Genomic DNA, 15,920 nt, shown 5'->3' with positions numbered 1-15,920 from the left:
AGTACATTTGCCCAGTTGCCATGTGACCTCTGACCTTGCACAAAAAAATCCTTTGGGACCTGCTGCACACATGGACTTTCCTGCACTCTCTCCCAGCTCTCTACAGCCATTTGCGTTCAGCATAAAGGGCCTGTCTCTGAACAGGAACCTGTAGAATTGTTCAACATGCTGTATTGGAGAAAATAACCTATTAACACTGGGAAGGCTTCAAATCAACCAAATCTCAAAATAGACACTCAGGTTGTTAGGGAAAGCAATACAGTTCATGGCTGTTCTACCATGGGCTCATTTACAGCAAATGCTGCTGCAAACCAGTGGGTAAAAATAATGGCAAATGTTTCTCTGACCATCTGTCTGTGCCAGAGAACCAGGGAGTGAATGAGAGGCTAAATGAGTTACAGATGAACATTTGCTCGCCACCTCACATAACAAGGGCAGCAAAACTCTGACTTTTTAAAGACCCCTGGGAGCTATTGACTGCGGTGAATGGGAGAGACAATTTATTAGTGTGATGTATGTTTCTTAGTTTCTAATGACACATAAGTTATCCCATGAGCCACAATACATATGGTTTAAAGAGAATTTTAAATGAAAGCCATTTTTTTTTTCTGGCAACATTAATTGCCTAGCAGCAGTAAATTACTCATCCCCCACTGCCTGTGGGCTATGGTCATCACTCTCTCCTGGAGGTTGAGTGGGTGCCCCCCAAGAGGAATGTTTGCTCTGACAAAGGGAATTTACATCCTCACTTATGAGCCTGCCATGTAGGTCTACAGAAGGAGAGCGAGTTAATAGTGCCTTTCAGGCTCTGCCCCCTGTGTTTGTGCCATCCTGCCTGTGTTGTCTGTGGTAACAGGACAGCAAGTTGGGTCTTCGCTCTTGGTTGCCCTGGAGGGAAAGTAGTTAACTCCTGCCTGCCTGGAGTATACATTCAGGCCTCTTGAAGAGAACTAGACAATGCTAGGAGTGAGACTCGAGTAAGATACTGTATTTGACCAGATGGCCAAGGTGTGTGTGTGGGGGGAGAGGGGGGAGTGGGGAGTTGGAAGAGCTTTCTGGATAAAAGGAACCCTGTGGCAAAGGCTTGGACGTCTGAGAAAGAACCCGGAAAATGACAGAAAACTAGAGATGTAGCAAGAGAAGGCCATAAGGACTGTGAATACTGTGGGAGAGTTTTAGGCCTGGGTGCTACATGACCGGGAAAGGCCGAACTGTGAGGGATGGAAGGGGTGGAATGAGCTAAGCAGGGACATCAGATACAAAGCTGCTGCAATCGTTTAGATTTAAAAAGACTGATGTTATAACTCTATAATTAAACACAATAACAAACACAATGAAAAATTTGCCTGAAAACTGTCTCTAAAGAAAATACCAGATCTCACATATATGTTTGATCTATCTGCACACATATATATATTTTTCTTTATTAAAAGACTTTTCAGCTAAATACTCTGTCATTTTCTTGAGAGTTCATGGTTTGGACTCTGCATTTAGGTGGGAGGGTCTCTTTTCATCACTTTTATTATTGAGAATTATACTTATTAGGATGAACAGATTAAATGTGTTTTTCTATCACACGGGTCGTTCTCCATCCCACATATTTAAAAGAAGCTTATCCAAGACTTCCTGTTGCTGCATCATCCCTCCCCACCCATCCTATACATGCCCATATTCTGAAGAACTGACCTTGGCCAGCCACAATTTGTATCTATACAGGTGGCGAGACTTGTGGGTGTAACTGCTAACAAAGCCAGCCGGATGTCTGCAGTCTGAAGCTTACAGATCAAACGGAGACTTCGTGAGGAGTCCATCCTCCCTGCCCCTCCCCATGACCACCGTCAGGATTTGGGTTCGGGATCCCAGAGTCTCAGAGCTCAGTGTGGCCGCAGGGGAAAGGAGGGTGGGTAAGTAAGCACACAGAGGTGCTGTGTCTTATGTCTCCCTAAGGCTGGGCAGTGTGTGCAGGGTGCGGGAGGCTGAGGGCTAGGGCACAGGGCATAGGGAGGTGAACTGACTAAGAGACTCTGAGAAAGGGTTGCACGGCGCTCCCCCCACGGCCTTGCTATGGGGGGTGGTAGTGAATGTGGCCATGTTAGAGGCTTGCTCCTGCCCAGGTAGACCGAGACGGAGGGCAGGACAGAGAGGGTGGCATGGCCCCTGCCTCACAAATGTTCACAGCGGCAGCTCAGAGGGTAAGTTACTGAGACAGAAATGGGTACAAGCTAAGTGGGCTAGTATCATCAACCAGTATCATCAGGAATGTGTCTTAAACAGATAACTAGTCATCACCTTACAGCCGTGTAGCCAAATACATTCCAGATGGAGTAGAAAGGTCAGTGTGAAAAACCTTGTAAAAGTGTGCTCAGCCTGTAAAAGAACTAGAAAAACACAGGTGACTATAGATCTGATCCAAGAAGCAGAGGAGGGCTTTCTGAGTTTTGAGCTACAAATAAACCATCATAGAAAACTCAGAATTACTACATAAAGATGAACAATTTCAGAGAATTAAGAACGTAAACAACATGTTTAAAGGGCACCAGGAAAAAATAATTGCAGCATATCTGAGTATATGAGGAACCATCATAGGTTCCTGGAGGGTCACCCCATGGCAAGGACTAAATTTTCCATGCCTCTGTATTTCATGTAAAGCAAGGCTCCTGGAAGGTAGCAAGCACTCAAAGTTGTATAATTTTGTAAGCCATATTTGGTTGAGTCCCTATTATGTACACGTATTATTGCTACTCATCCCAACAAATTTAGAGCATATGTATCAGGATTCCATTTACCAAACAGAAAAACTGAGCATAGAGAGGGTGGCAGAGCCCGGCTTTAAATCCAGAGCTTGTGACCCCAAAGCTCCCCCGCCCCACCACCCCACTTTCCCTGTCAGCCTGCTAAATAATACTCACTGAATAGAGTTAAATGGCGGGGAAAAATGTTTGACCTACTTAATGAGAAATGTGACTTCTATTTTCAAACAACACCTTGTAAAGCAGCATTCCTTGAACTCACACAATGCTGGTGCTAATGAGAAAGAATCCGTATCTTCATGGGGGAGTGGAAAGCTCCATAGAAGGTCCCAGCTCTCGCACTAAATTCCCAAGTGATTTAGACAAGTTGTGAAACTGCCCGAGCCCAGAATCCTTATCTGTAATACAGGGATAATAAAATTGAGGTGAAGTAACTTGTCCAAGGTCACACAATGGTAACCACCAGAGCTGGGACTCAGACCCAGGCAGCCCATCTTTAGAACTGGATAGTTCATAAGGTTGATGTCATGTCTAGAAGATGATGGATGTATGCAAGCTTTGAAAAGAAAGAACTGACATGCTGGGGAATGGAGATAAACTTAAAGTTATGAGCCTGGGGTTTTTTTTGTGTGTTTTTTTGAGGCAAGAATTGTGAAAGCCAGGGCCTGATAGGGACATCACAGATATTTGACCTAGCTGACTATTTTTAAATTCTATAGCTTAAAATGTACACTGGCAGACTGATCATCCCCCTACCCCCACCCCCTTGATGTAAACCAGCATGGTAGTACTGATTAATGAATCAAAATCAACAAGGCCACATTTAGAATCTTATCTAGCCCGCCTCTTAAAAGAAAAGAAAAAGAAAAGCGATAATTGCATCCACTGGCATGTGCAATAATGAATCACCAGCTAGTTGTGATGGAAAGAAGATAGCCACCCCATAAAACCTCAACCCAGCACCTCTTTCCTCGCTGTGGCCAAAAGCCAGGAAAGTGGGTGTTAATAATGTGTTTTAATATTGCTCATGTACTTTTCATGCCTCAGTGCAGTATTTGATCATTGACAAAGTCAGCGGTTGTATGCGCATCTCAGTTTGTGTATCTTTTTGGAAATGCCCTTCATATTCTCTGTCTCTCTAATTTATTTTTCTGAGCCATTTGAGAGTTGGTTGAATATATGATGCCCCTTTATGCCTCCATACTTCGGTTGGTTATTTCCCAAGATCAAGAATAGTCTCTTATAAAAATCACAGTACAATGATCAAATTTAGGGAATTTAATATTGATACAATGCTTTTTATCACATCTGCAGTCCATAATTCAATTTCAACAATTGTCTCAATCATTCTCTTTATAGCATGCTCTTCTCTCCGGTACAGGACCCAGTCCTGGCTCACTTCCTCAGCCTCTCTTTGTCTTTATGACACGGAGATTTTTGAAAAATACTGGCCATTATTTTGCACAGAGCTCCTTAATTTGAATGTGCTGATCTTTCATCGTGATTAGATTCAGGTTATGCATTTTTGACTTGAACACCACAGAAACATTGCCGTGTGCTCCTCGGTGTATCATATCCAGGGGCACCTGACATTGGTGCCCTTCATGGGTGATGTTTGGTTGCCCAGTCATGATGTTGTCTGGTTTCCCCATCATTGTGGTGGCCATAAAAGCGCACCACTCGGGTCTCCGTGCAGCGAGAAGCGGGTCCAATAGCTGCCTCAGCGGCTGTGAGGCGATTCACCTCCCATTGGCGGCTCGTAGCCAGTGAGTGATGCCCAAGGCCGGGCCCTGCCAGGTAGGAGGACCCGTCTGATGGACTCCCCATCAACCTGGCTGATTCCCTCTTAGAACTGCGCTGTATGTAAGACTCCTACCCGACGCTTCATCTTTCACTCCCCCGTCCCCCAAATTCTCTTGCATTTCCAAGCCTGTCTTGGCGTCTGACTCTTGAAGGGTCTGAACTAAGGCAAAGTGATACCAAAAGAGGTCGGACAACACAAGCGGTAAAACGGAGGCTGGGGACTGGTTTACTCGTTGCTGGTGGGTCAAGAGGATGCTGCCCTGGGTGATAGGATAGATACAAGGTGGTGGCCCAGTTGCCAGCGATTTTCCTGGTGGCGACCTGGGAAAAGATCCTTGCGGTAGAGAGTGCATTGCAGCTGCGATGATTCTGGGTGATTCCGGCGTTGGGAGCTGTGGGAAAGGGATGCATACAAAGAAGTAGAGGTAGCTGATTACTCGTAAGTTGATTGACACTCGGCAGAGGGATGAGAACTGAGGGCTGAGAACAAGTAGTTAAATGTGAGGTAGGAGAACCAGAAGTCTCGGTGGTAGCTTACAGAGAGGCCCTGGTCTCCTGCAGTGTAAGAGCAGACCTACTGAGCAGCAGACTGAAGCTCTGTGAGACTTTCTTACCCGTGTTTTATAGATGAGGAGATGGAGGCTCCGAGAGATGGAGTAACTTGCCTTATTCGTTCCGCTTTTTGGCAGGTCTGCCTACCTTCAGAGCTCTTATTCCTTCTGCAGATACATTTGTGTGGGCCCTGGCTTCTCCAGGGGAAGAAAGCCATGGCCTTGGGAGGGAACATTGCTGTACCATAGTCACTGTGTATTCATTCTATCTCATCCTCCTTTCACTGCAATTTTGACTCCTTTTTTTTTTTTTTGTCTGATTCATGTTCTCCACCTCAAGAATTCAGGGTTACCTTATATAGAGTAAAAGGATCAAACTGTGGAAAAGTACAGCAAGACATTCTAGTCATGCTTACAAGAGTTAAGCATCGACCTATAAACCAGGAGGTCATGGTTTGATTCCCAGTCAGGGCACATGCCCGGGTTTCAGGCTCAGTCCCCAGTGTGGGGCATGCAGGAGGCAGCCAATCAATGATTCTCTCTCATCATTGATGTTTCTATCTCTCTTTCTCCCTCTCCTTTCCTCTCTGAAAACAAACAAACAAAAAAACAATTAGAAAACCCATTGCTAAGAAAATACATTCCTTTAAACTAAACACTGAAATGAGTTTCCTTCTCTTTGGGTGTACACATAGCTTTAACTGTGTGTGTGTTCAGTGAGAGAAAGGTGAATGCTGAAACCGTTTTACTGGGCCATGATTTGCTAATGTTTGTGTAAATATGTAAATAGGAGTAATTTTACTTTGATGATTAGATAAAGCACAATAATAGGTAATTGAGATTTTGCAGGCTTGTTCAAGAAATGGTGAGGAAAGCTTTTTAATACTAACAATCCAGCATAGGACCATGGATGCATAATAATACCTTACATTTGCATGGTACTAAAAAGTTTGCAAAGGCCTTTCACATGTATTATTTAGTTTTATTTTCACAATAATCCTGCACTGGGGAGGGCAAGTTTTATGATCCCTATTTTATATACACTATAGTGAAATTATATTCTTTCACAAACAGATAAACTAAATAAAGTTCATTGAAATGTCTATGCATTACAAGAAATGTATCTGAAACCTGGCATAACAGCAATGCAATTTCTGAAGCAACCTGCTGTTCTGCCTGGAAACTTCCATTTGTTTTATAATATTTAATATTTAATATAATTGCTAATACACTGGAGTCAGTGTTCCCAACCTGCAAACAATCCTCACTGAAATCTATAATTCCTTTTGCTGCTCTTTGCAGTCAGAATTTAATGAATAAAATAACACGAGGACTCAACACAAATCATTTTCCTTTGACATTGTTAACATTTTCAAGTGTCCTTAAACCCTTTAGGTTGCCATGGGGTTAATTAAAAAGGAGAGAGAAAAGAACCAAACCTAGTATTTCTAGATATGATCTATTTGGGAGGTGGGATAGGAGGGTGTTATTATCTTTTTCCCACTTCTCTGAAGGGTGCAATCAAAGTTTTGAGAGAAGTTTTATAGACAAAACTCTGCTTTTTAGCAAGTAGCTTCTTGGAGAATGATTTCTTTTATATATGTGTGAGTCTCTTTATCCCAAATAGTACTTTTTGCCTTACGGTCTCTTTCATTTGACATTAATAGAGTTACACAGGCTTTCTATTGGTATTTGCTTACTCTATATTTCTTCTCATTATGACTGAACTGTGTCTCACTCACATAATTTGTAGCTGGATTTGTTGGTTCAATTACAGTACAATATCTCTCTTTGAATATCATCATTTAGTTTGTTTATATTGTTGTGATAACAGATATTTGAACTTATTTCTACACCCCTAATTTGTGTTTTCCATATATCATGTTTGTTTGTTTTTTCTTGTTTCTTTCCCTCCTCTCTTCCTTCTGTTGGATTAATGGAGTTTTTCTTTATTCCCTTTTATTATTATTTTTTTTTACTATATACTTTTTACATAAATTATAAAAATCTAAAGTTAATAAAAATCTCAGGCACCCTCATTCTCCATTTACTCTCTGTCTTACATGTTTTTCTTGTGTAGTAATTAGTTCCTTTTTCCATCTCCTTTTCCCCATAAATTGTTATTTTTACTTAGTGTCTGGCATGGGCAATGCTTATTTAGATTTACTCATGTTTTTAATCACTTACCTTAGTCAAAATTCTTTTTGCAAACCACTTCTTCTTTCTGGGTTCAATTTCCTTCTTTCTGTAGTAGCTTTTTTATTGAGCCTCAATCTTCATCTGAAAAATATCTTTATTTCACCCTAGTTTTTCAGTAATTCTTTAACTGATAATGAAATTCTGGGTTGCCCACTTTTTTCCTTCCATACTTAGGCAATGGCATTGCATTTCTATTGGTCTCTGTTGTCGCTGGGAAGTGTTATCAGTCCTAGTGATTGGCCTGTTCTTGCTGGTTGTTTGTAAGATTTATTCATTTTTAAAATACTTCATTGCGTGAATTTGTGTGCATTTAAAAAATGCAATAATTTGAAGTAATTATAGTTCTTGAATCAAAAAATGCATGTCTTTCTTCAATTCTGAAAAAAATAAGTCATTTGTTTTTAAAACATACTATTTCCTCTGTACATGCTCTCATCTTAATTTCTGCAACTGATTAAAAACATGTTAAACCATCTTACTCTTTTCCCTATCTCTTACTCTCTTTCCTATTTGCAATTCCTTTTTCCTCTATGCTACAGTTTAATGAATTTCTTTAAATTATATCTTTCAGCTCATTGATTTTCTCTTCAGCTGTTTTAAAATTTTGTTTAAGAAGTTCATTGAGATACTTATTTATTTCCAGGACTCAATTTTTCACTTCTAGAAGTTGTTCTTGGTCCTCTTTTTATGCTCATCTCTTTCCCTTTTAAAGTGTCTTATATTTTCAATATATTTTTGCATGGGCTGGACTCATTAAAATGTAAACAGAATAGAAATTTTCCCCCAATTGCCCATTTAAACCTGATATATGATTGGCCTTTTTTCTGCCTTTTTGATGAAAGCTTAGCCAAGTCTCATAAATGTTCTAGCTTTTATTAGATAACTAGAGACTCAGTGCACAAAATTCATGCACAGGGCAGGGGGAGGGGGCGTCCCCTCAGCCCAGCCTGCACCCTCTCCAATCTGGGACCCCTGGGGGGGGGGGGATGTCCAATTACAATCCAGGATCACTGGCTCCTAACTGCTCACCTGCCTGCCTGCCTGATCACCCCTAACTGGTCCCCCTGCCAGCCTGATTACCTCTAACTGGCTCTGCCTGCCAATCTGATCACCCCTAACTGCCCCCGCCAGCCTGATCACCCCCAACTGCCCCCCTGCCAACCTGGTTGCCCCTAACTGCCCCCCGCCAGTATAGTTGTCCCTTACTGCCCCCCCTGCCAGCCTTGTCACCCCCAACTGCCCTCCCCACCAGCCTGGCCACCCCAACTGCCCCCCCCTGCTGTCTTGGTCACCCCTCACTGCCCCCCCCCGCCAGCCTGGTCACCCCACTCAGCCTGTTCAGTCATCCATTTGGTTGTTTCAGATGTGACAGCCACTGGCAGATAGATAGATAGATAGATAGATAGATAGATAGATAGATAGATAGATTAGGTATCTTGTGATTACTTTTAGATACAGAAATGGTTCTGTTTCTATCATTATAATTTCCTACCTGGTATAATTATTAAATTTCTGAATTTCATTTGAAGTTAAACTTTTTCTCCTTCCAAGGCTTGGTTTTTCCAGCTGGAAAACCTGAAGTGGGAGAGGGGAGCCTGGTTGTCATTGGTGCTATTTTTCCTTTCTGTGGCCTTCTTTGTAGTTGTCTTCGTTTCTAACCTCAGGATCTAGCCCAAGAGGTTGGGGGAATAGGAGAAGGGGCACACTCTTATATGGCTGGTACTATCTTCATCTTGCTTTGGGACTCTCTGGATAGGAAATGTTTAATAGCAATTTATTTCACAGGATGCTTTTCTGGGCTTTTCAGAGATTACCCACTCCCCCACCCCCAAACACCTTTAGGCAAATATAGCTGCAGCTACCACGAATGGGCAAAGCCTCACTTGTAGCCACTTCTTCCTTGTCCAGTCTTGACCCTGGTTTTCATAACTTTTTACTTGTATGGTTATTCCTACACACATGGGCCATTTATCCTTTCTACTGATATGCATACCTTTCCCCTCATTGTTATTTGCCACCACAATATCTGTTCCCACCAAAATATAATCAAAGTAAGCTATGCCCCAGTAAACTCAGAGATTTGAGTTTCCTAGAAAATCTTGTATTGTAGCAAGATAATTTATCATGACATGTTTTCTTTCTTATAAGCAAGCTATTTAACTAGAGGCCCAGTGCACAAATTTGTGCACAGGTGGGGTTTGGCCAGCCCGCTCTGATCAGGTTGGGGGGGCCAACTGGGGACAGGGCTGGCTGGGGGGAGGGTCCGCAGGCTGTTGGCCAGTTGGCCCCACCCCTGGTCAAACTCCAGGTTGAACTCCTGTTCGAACTCCCAGTCGAGGGGACAATTTGCATATTAACCTTTTGTTATATAGGATGTTTGCAACACATTTAAAATTATGCAATGTGATTACTACAATATGATTCTCTCATAAAATTATAAAATCCTATTTTATCCTATTTATTTTAGTACATTAACAAAGAAGGCTAAAAACTCAACTCTTGATCTTCCATTTTAAATGAACCAACCTTCTCTTTTACATGGACTACAGGTTAACAGTTCAGACTGGTTTTGATATGGCATTTATGTCTTAGTCTATCGTGTTGGTATCCAAAATACAAAACCATTAAATATTAATCTGGCCAGTAGTCATAAAATCCAATTGGAAAAAAATCAAGGCAGGAGATGGGATCTTAGTGTCATATTACAGCTTTCTTTCGCAAAACAAGAAAAAAGCTTAGTGCATAGAATGCAGGAAATTCTAACAAGATTTATTTACAGCTATTTTCTTTTTCTTTATCAGGTTTACCAGAATAAATATTTGTACAGCTGAAAGTGTTGCTAGTAGTGAGTTGTTGGTGGCTGCCTCAGGTAAGGCAAATATCTGTAGCATCAGGTTTGGGAGAAGTTAACCTTTTTTTTTTAATTAAAAAAATATTTATTGTTGAAAGTATTACATAGTCCCCTTCCATTGACCCCTTCCAGCCCGCCCCAGGCCCTTACCACTCTAATGTCTGTGTTCATGGGTCATGCATATACGCATACAAGAATTTTGGTTGCTCTCTTCCCATTTATAGAAGTTAGCCTATTATATAAGGTGTTACCACACATAGCTTCAGCTTTGCCTGAGGGGACCCTCAGCACCCATATGTTGACTTTATGCAACCTTCTTGATGCTTTCTTAAAGTATCTTGGTGTAGTACATACACATTTCTCAGGCTGCAGACTCTGCTGGCAAACATATAACTATTTATCTAAATATAAACCTAAATTCTATCTTGAACCTCCTTATTTCTATCACTGACCAAAAATTTACTTGTCTTACTTTCCAGGTAAATGGATGCAAATTCAGCAGTCTTGGTCATTTGATGTTTATACTTATGCTCCTGCCCCTCACGTTTTCTTCATTGTGAGGTATGAGTTCTGAATGGACCTCATAGTGTTCAGGTATTGGGGTGGGGTGGGGAGGCAGTGCATGCCTGTTCACTACATCCTTTGGAGAAGTGAGTCCCCTCCGAATCATGCTGGCCTCTGTGCCTGCTGCATCCGCAGCCAATGTGTCCCTTTAGGTACTTTTCCACAAGGACCTGACTTTAGTGCTGTTCTCATCATGCTGGGGCCCAAAGAAAACTCAGGATTCAGTTCCTCTTATCTCTGTCTATGTCTGGTCACCACTTCAATATTGCTGTTCCCATATCACCATGGCATGGAGCACTTATGCATGAATGTTCCTATCCAAGTCTCAGATGGATAGTCAGGTATAGTACATTTTTGTTTGTTTATTTGTTTGTTTTTTGTTAATCCTTACTGGAGGATATGTTTTTCCATTGATTTTTAGAGAGAGTGGAAGGGAGGGTGGGAGAGAGAGAGCTAGAGAGAGAAACATCAATGTGAGAGACACACATTGATTAGTCCACCCGTGCATGAATTTACACACCAGGCCTCTAGCTAATAAATATTTTGCTTACAAGCAAGAAAACATGTCATGATAAATTATCTTGCTACAATACAAGATTTTCTAGGAAACTCAAATCTCTGAGTTTACTGGGGCATAGCTTACTTTGATTATATTTTGGTGGGAAAAGAGATTGTGGCGGCAAATAACAATGAGGGGAAAAGGTATGAGTATCAGTAGAAAGGATAAATGGCCCATGTGTGTAGGAATAACCGTACAAGTACTAATCCCAGGTACCTGCCCTTGACTGGGAATCGAAACTGACACCCTTTGGTGCGTACGGTGATGCTCTAACCTCTGAGCAACACCTGCCAGGGTTATAGTACATTTTTTGTGTTAGAATGGGCTAGGTTCTGCTATGGTGACAAATGCTCCTTAAATCTCAGTGGATTCAAAGGACAAAGGTCTACTTGCCACTTGTATGTCATTCCTGAGTCAGCCGTGGTGCTGCTCCGTGCCCTCTGGGTCCAGGCTGCTGGAGCTGCCTCTATCTGGGACACTGCTGATATCAGGGTAGAGGGAAGGAGAACACAGTGAACTCTGTGCTGGCTGATACAGCTCACACTTTATTGGCCAAAGTAAGTCAAATGGACAAGCAGCGAAGTATCATTGTCCCTGAGGGAGGGGCAGCTTGTATTTTCAAATAATACAATCTACCACACTATTTCTGGGTTTCTAGCCTCAGGGAAAATGTATGTTTCTCTAGTAACTTAGCCTGAGGAGTGGTGAGGGGTCAGAAACCTCATGCCCATGTCTTTTGTTGTTTCTTCTCTAGATCAAATTCTTTTCCCTGGTTGGGAAACTTTATCTAGTCTTCAGGGAGGGTGGTCTGGTTCTTCTGTTTTCTTCTGATTGATTGTTTATGGGAAAATAAAGTTTGTGTTCAGCTTTTTTTCAGTGCTTAGCCCTTTGAAGCTCCAGAGAACCCACCTTTTGCAAATCACATACCCTGCTGTTTAGATAATTTTTTTTCCTAATGCTCTGAGCTTCAGAAAATCTATTTAAGAACCCAAGAGCTAAAAACTGTTTTCTTTTCTTCTTTGGGGTTTTTCTCTTAAGGATCTGTTGTTTGTTTTGTGTCCTCCTGTATTAAATGCTCCCAAAAACAATGAATGCTGAGGGGTCAGAGGGGCAAAATAAGAAAAGGTAGTAAAAGAAAACCTCAATTATTATTTCCAAATGCAATTTATCACAGTCGTAAGAAAGCGAAATAGTTGCTAAAATAAAGCCTGCTTGGGGGAGGAGAGATTGAGGGCGTTATTATCCTGAGAGAATATTTCCTTGGTCGTGGGGGATGACCGTTTCCCACCCCATGATCTCCAAGGCTCACTCTAAAGGATGTTTGTAAACAATGTCTAGCTTTTGCTTAGGACCTTTCTTCTGAGAAGTACAAATGTTTGCCTGTGGTAGGAAGCTAATCCTCTACACTCGGAATCTGGTTTCTCAGACCATATAAAATTGAACAACCCCTCAAATCTCAATTTGACTGTATACACATTTCTTTATAATTATTGGTTTGAGAAATCATGTGATCCAATATTAAAAGTATCATTTTCAGAACATTTAGGCTATAAGTGTTATACATGTTCACTGCAAAAAAAAAAAATTGAAATTATGGAAAAGTATATAAAAATAAAAATATGATAATTCCACCTTCTCATGATATCTACAGTTAACATATGAGGGTATTTATTTGTGGTAATTTTTCTTTTATACAAACACATGTTTGTTTTTAAAGGGAAACAGATTTAGTTATATAATTTTGTATTCTACTTTATATAAAAATTTAATACGAACTGATGAATATGTTCCTGTCATTATATATCCTTTGAAGACATGATTTTTTGTTTGTTTGTTTATTTTTTGTTAATCCTCACCTGAGGATATTTTTCCCATTGATTTTTAGGAAGGGTGGGAGGGGGAGAGACAGAAAGAGAGAAACATCAATGTGAGAGAGACACATCGATTGGCTGCCTCCTGCACATGCCCTGACCAGGGCCAGGGATCAAGCCTGCAATTGAGGTACATGCCCTTGACTGGAATTGAACCCGGGACCCTTTAGTCCACAGGCCAATAGCTCTATCCACTGAGCCAAACCGGCTAGGACTGAGGCATGATTTTTAAGGCTGTATAATATTCAGTCCTATAGATGCATAATGATTTATTTGATCAATTTCCTATTGGATTTTTAGGTTATACTTATAGGTTGTTTTTAATATGTCAATAGTATAAATGATACTGAAATATTGATATTTGTATTAAAACCTTTGTGTGCCTTCAATGGCATCTTCAGAATAGTGGATTTACTGAGCCAAATGGTAGGAACATTTTTAAGGTGCTTGATATATCATAGTACATTATGCCCAAGATCTCATAAATTGTAAGGTATCCCAATATTTTATGTAACACAAAGAAAGAAAATGATGCCAATGAAACGTAATGCTATCTTATCTCATATACCTTTTACTTTATAATCATTGAAAGAGTTTTTTGGACTTACTTAAACATAGAATCAGCTTATATTTTATTTTTGTATACCCATAAAGGAGAAGCAAAATGGATGGCTGTGGTATTTGTTCCTAAACTTGCTCATTTTTTGGACTCACTTTTTGGCTCTGTGCAGTCCTTGATCTGAATGCCATCAGAGCATTTGGATGCAGTTTTGTTTTTTGTTTTTTTAAGTGCTCTATTGTTTTGCTCCAGGATTTTCTTCCAAAAGCCGATATCCATTCTTTAAATATTGGTATGTATGGGCAGGCAATGACAACTAAATCACAACTGCTGCCTGTCTGACAGCGATCATAAACCTCATCTCAACTTAGAGATATTAGCCCTGACTGGTTTGGCTCAGTGGATAGAGCGTCAGCCTGCGGACTGAAGGGTCCCAGGTTCAATTCTGGTCAAGGGCATGTACCTTGGTTGAGGGCACATCCCCGGTGTGTGTGTGTGTGTGTGTGTGTGTGTGTGTGTGTGCAGGAGGCAGTTGATGGATGTTCCTAACTCTATTCCTCTCTGTAAAAAAATCAATAAAATATATTTAAATAAAAACAAAACTTAGAGCTATTAGCATGTGTAAAAAGTACTTCTGAGCATGAATGAAAGCTGCTATACTGCAAATTGCCCACCAGAAAACTTTTACCCATGTGTATTCCCAGCAGCACCACATGAAGTTACCTATTTCCTTTAAACCTTAGTCAATCTGGGGAATTTCTATAATCAAAAACCTTTACCAACTTGATAGGTGACAAGTAGTATCTCATGTTAATTTATACTTGTTTTACACTTGTTGACATTCATTTTTATATATTTTTGGTCATTTGTATTTCTTCTTTTACTCATTCTTCATATACTTGACTTATTTTTCTGTTTCAATGTTAATCTTTAAATATGAAGAGTTCTCTACATGCATCTCAATAAGTTATGTAGGACAGGTATTCACCTTTACCGATTATATGCTGCGAATAGTTTTTCTCCCCTAGTTTTTACTTTTATTTTTGAATTTAAACTTACAGGATTATTTTTATTATGTGCAGAAGTATCTAATTTGCACACAGTCAAGAAATTAATATTTTCTTCCTTTGTTTAAAAACATTCACCCCAAACTTCAAATCAAATAAATAGTAACCTTTATTTTCTTTGAAATTTTTTATGGTTCTTTCTCTTTTTTAAGAAATTAACTTTTTACTGCATATGAAAATCACTTTAGTAAGAATCTAACCTTATTTCTCCACAAAAGAAAATACACTGGACTGAATAAGCCCCCTTTTCTTACTGATTTAAGATGCCAACTTCTTTAAATATAAACATTTTTATACTTTTTTATATATATATATTTTTTTTAAATATATTTTATTGATTTTTTACAGAGAGGAAGGGAGAGAGATAGAGAGTTAGAAACATTGATGAGAGAGAAACATCGATCAGCTGCCTCCTGCATACTCCCTATTGGGGATGTGCCCGCAACCCAGGTACATGCCCTTGACCGGAATCGAACCCGGGACCTTTCAGTCCGCAGGCCAACACTCTATCCACTGAGCCAAACCGGTTTTGGCAAACATTTTTATACTTACCAGAATCTGTATCTGGGATAGCTACTCTGGTCAGATGTTTTTCTCTCTAGTTTTTGCACCCACTACCATATTGTTTCAATTATTAATTAAATTCATTATATAATTTGTCAACCAAACTAGGATGCTTTTGCAAGTGGATGACAGGCACAAATCTGGGCCTTGGGGCACCCTTGTCATTACGGCTTTATAATAAATTTTCATATCTCATAGAATAAGAGTTCCACCATGACTTCTATTCTCAACATTGGTCACCCTTTTTTCAAGCACAAAAATGTGCATAAATTAAGTAGTGATGGGATGAATATCTAAGAAGTATTTTTGAAAGATTCATGCTTGTCATATGAGATGGTTTGTTCAATTTAAATGGAATTAAGTTGATTTTGATCTTTGATTTTTTTGGTGTTTGTTGACTCTTTCTGTAACTTCCTATTGCTTCCCACTTGAAGTTACAGGCAATTGAAAGGCACTCTACAGGCCATCACCTGGCTTCCTGCCATCTCCTTTTCTTTGATTTCTGTGGTTAACCTTTTGCTCAGTCTTCCCTCAGAATCTTCTAGCTCAGCGCTTTTCAACCTTTTTCATTTCATGGCACAC

This window comes from Myotis yumanensis, unplaced genomic scaffold (assembly GCF_028538775.1).
Source record: "Myotis yumanensis isolate MYYU_CA2020_CCGP unplaced genomic scaffold, mMyoYum1.0.hap1 SCAF_2, whole genome shotgun sequence".
NCBI classification, from domain to species: domain Eukaryota; kingdom Metazoa; phylum Chordata; class Mammalia; order Chiroptera; family Vespertilionidae; genus Myotis; species Myotis yumanensis.
This window is presented reverse-complemented; position numbering follows the sequence as displayed.